The sequence below is a fragment of the Camelina sativa genome, chromosome 4 (assembly GCF_000633955.1).
Source record: "Camelina sativa cultivar DH55 chromosome 4, Cs, whole genome shotgun sequence".
Lineage (NCBI taxonomy): Eukaryota > Viridiplantae > Streptophyta > Magnoliopsida > Brassicales > Brassicaceae > Camelina > Camelina sativa.
In genome coordinates, this window is record NC_025688.1 from 4,529,744 (window position 1) to 4,537,160 (window position 7,417).

Below are 7,417 nucleotides of genomic sequence, written 5' to 3' on the forward strand. Positions count from 1 at the left end.
CCTTCGAATTTGTTTTGAAGAATTTTAGTAATCTTCCGAACAAGTTTTGATCCTTTGTCACGAGTAAACCTCCATACACATGAACCAATAAAATAAGTAAGCAGGTTACTTAGAAGCAAATAATAGACAAACCAAAAGAAATAAGATCAATACAAGACAAGACCAAAATCATTGCTATTCGCATAGACAAAAAAACACCATTGCTATTCCTATATGACAAGACCACAATCATAAAACACTATTGCTATTTGTATAAGCCAACACCACAATCATAAAACACCATTGCTATTCGTATAAGCCAACACCATTGCTATTATTTTAAGCCAACACCACAATAATAAAACACCATTCCTATTCGCATAAGCCAACACCACAATCATTACAATACATTGACTATTCGTATAAAACATGTGAAGAGGAAAATCATACTACTGGGTGTTCGGTACGGGTGTGGGAGAGAGGACGGTGGTGAACTTATCCCTGTCTGGAACCACAAGCAATGAATTTAGAGCACGCAACACGTCCGCCTGTAGTTCGGGCAACACCGGAGAAGATTCTTCTTCGAAGTTTTTCCCTTGAGACTTTGGATGCGCTGGATGCTCCTGACTTCTCGCCTGACTTCTCGCCTGACTTCTCGCCTGAGTTTGAGAGGGTCGAACTGGAGAAGGCGGAGAGACATCCCGACTTCTGGCATGAGTCCGTGGATTGAAGTGGAACTTCTTCTGAAGGAGTCCGGTGTAGCTCGGGTGGAGGTGGATGTGTAAATGAGTTCTGAAAAAGTTATTGCGGCGGAGGATAGTTCCGGATCTGGGCTGATGACTGTCGTTGCAAACCGCCGAGTTGTTCTTCAGGCGTCTGTAGAGGAGGAGGATCTTGTACCGCCAGCGTGAAGTTGTACCGAGTGGGCAGAGTATTAGGCCGTCGATTTGGTGTTGCCCCCATCGCTCTCTGAGTAACGTTAGGAGCAACCTTCCTCTTCTTCCCTCGATTCGGCATTACGGTGGTGATTGAGACTGATAGATTCGAAGAGACAGAGAACGAGAGAGGTAAGGAGAGAGGTTTCGAGAGAGTAGGTTTTGAGAGAGAGTTACGAGAGAGGCGATAGAGTTCGAGAGGGTGTGAGACTAGGGTTTTTAGGTTAGTTAGTGGGTTAATGGGCTATGTTTAGGAATATGTAGGCCTAATTAGTTAATTAGATAGTGGGTTTGGGCCTTAATTAGTCCAATTGTAAACATTTAAATGATTAAGGTAGAAATTATAATAATAAAATTAATTTATTCTTCAGGCGTCTGTAGAGGAGGAGGATCTTGTACCGCCGGCGTGAAGTTGTACCGAGTGGGCAGAGTATTAGGCCGTCAATTTGGTGTTGCCCCCATCGCTCTCTGAGTAACGTTAGGAGCAACCTTCCTCTTCTTCCCTCGATTCGGCATTACGGTGGTGATTGAGACTGATAGATTCGAAGAGACAGAGAACGAGAGAGGTAAGGAGAGAGGTTTCGAGAGAGTAGGTTTTGAGAGAGAGTTACGAGAGAGGCGATAGAGTTGGAGAGGGTGTGAGACTAGGGTTTTTAGGTTAGTTAGTGGGTTAATGGGCTATGTTTAGGAATATGTAGGCCTAATTAGTTAATTAGATAGTGGGTTTGGGCCTTAATTAGTCCAATTGTAAACATTTAAATGATTAAGGTAGAAATTATAATAATAAAATTAATTTATTCTTCAGGCGTCTGTAGAGGAGGAGGATCTTGTACCGCCGGCGTGAAGTTGTACCGAGTGGGCAGAGTATTAGGCCGTCAATTTGGTGTTGCCCCCATCGCTCTCTGAGTAACGTTAGGAGCAACCTTCCTCTTCTTCCCTCGATTCGGCATTACGGTGGTGATTGAGACTGATAGATTCGAAGAGACAGAGAACGAGAGAGGTAAGGAGAGAGGTTTCGAGAGAGTAGGTTTTGAGAGAGAGTTACGAGAGAAGCGATAGAGTTCGAGAGGGTGTGAGACTAGGGTTTTTAGGTTAGTTAGTGGGTTAATGGGCTATGTTTAGGAATATGTAGGCCTAATTAGTTAATTAGATAGTGGGTTTGGGCCTTAATTAGTCCAATTGTAAACATTTAAATGATTAAGGTAGAAATTATAATAATAAAATTAATTTATTCTTCAGGCGTCTGTAGAGGAGGAGGATCTTGTACCGCCGGCGTGAAGTTGTACCGAGTGGGCAGAGTATTAGGCCGTCAATTTGGTGTTGCCCCCATCGCTCTCTGAGTAACGTTAGGAGCAACCTTCCTCTTCTTCCCTCGATTCGGCATTACGGTGGTGATTGAGACTGATAGATTCGAAGAGACAGAGAACGAGAGAGGTAAGGAGAGAGGTTTCGAGAGAGTAGGTTTTGAGAGAGAGTTACGAGAGAGGCGATAGAGTTCGAGAGGGTGTGAGACTAGGGTTTTTAGGTTAGTTAGTGGGTTAATGGGCTATGTTTAGGAATATGTAGGCCTAATTAGTTAATTAGATAGTGGGTTTGGGCCTTAATTAGTCCAATTGTAAACATTTAAATGATTAAGGTAGAAATTATAGTAATAAAATTAATTTATTATTTTCTAAAAATTATAATTACAAATTTAAATTATTTAAGTACTTATTAATCATTAATGAAAATTAGTTTAAATTACAGATTATAAATATAATTTATTTGGGTTTAAATATTGAAACAAAAAAAGAAATAAGGAAAAGATTATATATATAACCTATATAGATGCTATTATGCAAATATTGACACGTTTAGATTATGTAGATAGAACGCTATTATGCAAATATTGTTTGTGAATAAAAGTAAGAAAATGATAGGCTTCTTAAAACATATGTTTGTTTTTCTTCTTCTGCTTTGCCTTCTATTGCCGACAGGTTCTTTCGTATGACAGCTACTTCACGATCGTTTAAATGCATCGAACGGATGCATCATAACTTTTCTACCCGAGAAACTTACCGCCATTATTCTGAACTGTATCTTGGCTACATGCAAACGATAAGAATTGGTCCAACCCCACTTCGAATTCAGATAAAAAATTTCCCGCCATTAAATATATATATATATATATATATATATATATATATATATTGTGTTTTTTTTAGAACTATATATATATATTTTTTTTGGGAGAAAATAAAAGTTTTTATAAAGCCAAATTTTTTTTTTGATCTAGAATTTTTTTTTTTGGGGAAGGAAAGACACTTGTGTTGGAATGAAGAAGACAAATGGGTGCAATTTGTTTTTAAAGACTAAACCTATGCCACTAATAGGCGACTACTTAATAACAGTTGGTACACCAACCCCCACATGAAAAAACACGTTTTTTTAACTGTCTTTTATGACTATTTGGCGACTACGGGGTGACTATTTAATGACTCGCCGAATGAGTCGCACAATACACGCTAATTTGACGACTATAGTACGACTATCAACTGCGGTCGGTAAGGTAATGATTCAGTAGCGACTAAATTACTGTAGTCACAACGTAGTCGCAAAGTGGTCACTATTTGGTCGTTATTTTTGGTGACTACAAATGTAGTCGCTACTAATAGTCGCTAATCGACTGTTTTCTTGTAGTGTGTGTATAGCCTAGTAGATGGGAGGATTGCCTCACTAAGTGTTTACCAAATACTCATGCATCTCAATATGTGTTTGTGGTGCAGGTAAAAGCAAAGTGTGATCGTGGAATCAAGGCGATGAAGAGGAGGATGTTCTAGAGACTTGATTGTATGTTGTCTGGCATTGCTATGTTGCTATAGTTGGGTCTTTAGCAACATTGTTAGGTTGCCGGTTTCATGTTTCATGATGTTTGGTTATTGAATTGTTATGGTTTGATATTGGTTATTTATTTGTTGGATATTGGTATTTTTGTTATTCCGCTGTTGGTTGTGATTGTGGTTAGGTAGCTAGTGGGTATGGGACCACTAGCTGTAGATTATTATTTATTATTATTATATTTATTATTTATTTATTATTTATTTATTATTTAAAAAAAAAAAAGGGTCAGGTCGTTTTAGTTTGGTATCAGAGCCCTTACGGTTCTAGGTTTGGGTTCACTAGGTTTCTTTTGTGATGTTTGGGATTGCATGTCTTGATTGATTATGTGAGTTAGTCAATTATGTGTGGCATGGAGTCCTAGAACATCCTCTTCGAGCCTACTGTGTGATTCCACGGTGAGTTATATTTTTGTGTTATAGAATCAATTGTTTGCTTAGTCTTCTGTTCATGGTAGTGCAAATGGCTAGAGGGGGTGCTGTTGCTGGTCGTGGTCGTGGACACGGACGTGGTCGTTGACGCGGACGTGGTCGTGGTGGGGGCAGAGTCCCAGTGTTTAGTGAGACCGAGGACCATAGTGTGACAACAGAGGGTGTTGGCGAGTCGCAGGGTGCCCAGGGGGATTCCGTGAGTGTGGCTGGAGGGGGCGGTGTTGGTTCTCCAGTAGCCGGTGATGTTAGGGCCCCATGTGTGGGTGTCCCAGTGGTTGGAGTATCGGGAGTCGACCTTGCGGGTTTGCTGGCACAGTTGTTAGAGCGGTTGCCGCCAGTGGCACCGGCTCAGGCTCAGGTAGTGCCACCAGTGGTGGCGGAGGAGCGGCAGCCAGTGGCTGCGGATGTGGGGGTTCATTCTCGTTATATCAGCATGCTCACAGAGATGGGTCGTATTCGTACCGAGCGGTTTTCAGGAGGTACAAATCCTACCACTGCGGAGGCATGGTGGACGAGTGTGGAACGTAACTTCCATACTCTGAGATGTCCTGAGGAGTTTTGGGTGGACATTGGGGTCCACCATTTGACTTGTGATGCCCAGTTGTGGTGGAGTTTTGTGGCAGCCAGGAGAGTGCAGAGGGAGACGTCTTGGGATGACTTCGTCTTGGAGTTCAACCGCAAGTATTTCCCTAGAGAGGCACTGGATAGGTTGGAGGTGCAGTTCCTTCAGCTAGCTCAGGGAACCCGGTCAATGCGGGAGCATGACTTGGAGTTCAGTCGACTTCTGAGGTATGGGGGTCGGGATATGGAGTCTGAGGAGGCTCAGATCAGGAGGTTTTTGAGGGCCCTACGTGACGATTTGAGGTGGAGGGCGGAGTTATGCTACGCGTGCAGAGCTGGTTGAAACTGCAGCAGGGATTGAGGAGTACATCCGGGCACAGTCAGTGGCGGTTAGTCCAGCAATCCAACCTAGTAGGGCTCAGCAGCAGGGTGGTTCTAGCAGGGGCGGTACGCCTGCGCAGGGAACCAAGAGGAGGTGGGAGGCTACACAGAGGCCGAGTGGTGCGAGTTGCTTCGGTTGTGGGAGAAAGGATCACAGGATTGCTAGTTGTCCCAAGAGGAGTGCTCCGACGGCAGGGGTTCTTGTGTGCTAACATTGCAGGGAGCCGGGGCATATCAGTCCCATGTGTCCCAAGTTGCAGCCGGTGGCAGTGGCGGTGTTGCAGCAGGTGCAGCCTGGAGGTCAGCAGGTGGCACGGATTGAGCAGGCGCCACGGGCTTACACGACTGTAGAGACTGGTGGAACCAGTGCTGGGGCGATCACAGGTATAATTTCTGGTACTTAACTTCGTGAATTCTTAGTAGGTTCAGATTTTATGTTTTCCTGTGATAAAGTGTTAGGTTTTCAACACACATGAGATTTGTGTAGGGACCTTGTTGGTGGGCGGGTTGAAGTCCCACGTTATGTTTGATTCTGGAGCTTCTCATAGCTTCATTACTCCGGAGTGTGCAGAGAGTGCGGGAATCAGAGGGGATCACGGGGAGCGTTCAAGAGTTGTCAGAGTTGCAGGAGGCAAGTTCCTGAGGGTTATTGGACGAGCCAGAGGAATTGATATTCAGATCGCAGGAGAGTCGTGGCCAGCGGATTTACTTATCATCCAGTGGAGTTGTATGATGTTATTCTCGGGATGGATTGGTTGCATCGGCACATGGTGCATTTGGATTGCTATTGGGGTAGAGTGGAGTTTGAGCGTCCAGGAGGGAAGTTGATTTTTCAGGGGATTAGACCCACTTCGGGGAGTCTCGTGATCTCGGCCATACAGGCTGGGAAGATGATCGAGAAGGGCCGTGAGACTTATTTGGTTACCATATTTATGCCAGAGTCAGTGGGGAAGTCTATGGTTAGCGGTATTCCAGTTGTAGAGGAGTTTGAGGATGTGTTCCAGTCGTTGCAGGGGTTACCACCATCTCGGTCTGATCCTTTTACGATTGAACTGGTACCAGGGATGACACCGTTATCCAAGGCTCCTTACAGGATGGCTCCAGCAGAGATGGCAGAGCTGAAGAAGCAGCTAGAGGATTTGTTGAGTAAGGGATTCATCCGTCCTAGTGTATCCCCGTGGGGAGCACCGGTGCTGTTTGTCAAGAAGAAGGATGGGAGTTTCCGGTTGTGTATTGATTACCGGGGGTTGAACCGGGTCACTGTAAAGAACAAGTACCCTCTTCCTAGGATCGATGAGTTGTTGGATCAGTTGAGGGGTGCTACTTGGTTCTACAAGGTAGATCTAGCGTCGGGTTATCATCAGATACCGATAGATGAGGCAGATGTGAGGAAGACTGCATTCAGGACGAGGTATGGGCATTATGAGTTTGTGGTGATGCCTTTCGGGTTGACTAACGCACCAGCAGCATTTATGAGATTGATGAACAGTGTGTTTCAGGAGTTTCTGGATGTATCTGTCATCATTTTCATCGACGATATCCTGGTTTATTCTAAGAGTCCTGAGGAGCATGCAATGCATTTGAGGGCAGTTATGGAGAAGCTGCGGGAGCAGAAGTTTTTTGCTAAGTTGAGCAAGTGCAGTTTTTGGCAGCGCGAGATGGGCTTTCTGGGTCATAATGTGTCTGCAGACAGGGTTTCTGTAGATCCGGAGAAGATTCAGGCTATCAGGGATTGGCCTAGACCGCAGAATGCCACAGAGATCAGGAGTTTTCTGGGTTTGGCAGGTTACTACAAGAGATTTGTGTAGGGGTTTGCGAGCAGAGCACGTCCTATGACTAAGTTAACAGGGAAGGATGTTCCTTTTGTTTGGTCACAAGAGTGTGAGGAGGGCTTTGCAAGCCTGAAGGAGATGTTGACTACTGCGCCAGTGTTGGCTTTGCCTGATCAGGGAGAACCCTATGTGGTTTATATAGATGCATATAGAGTTTGTTTGGGGTGTGTTCTGATGCAGCATGGGAAGGTGATTGCCAACGCTTCGCGGCAGTTGTGGAAGCATGAAGGCAACTATCCTACTCATGATTTGGAGATGGGTGTGGTAGTTTTTACCCTGAAGATTTGAAGATCTTATCTTTATGGTGCCAAGGTGCAGGTGTTTACAGATCATAAGAGCTTGTGGCGGATTTTGATTTGGAGATAGCCTATCATCCTGGTAAGGCTAACTTGGTTGCAGATGCTCTGAGTCGGAAGAGGAT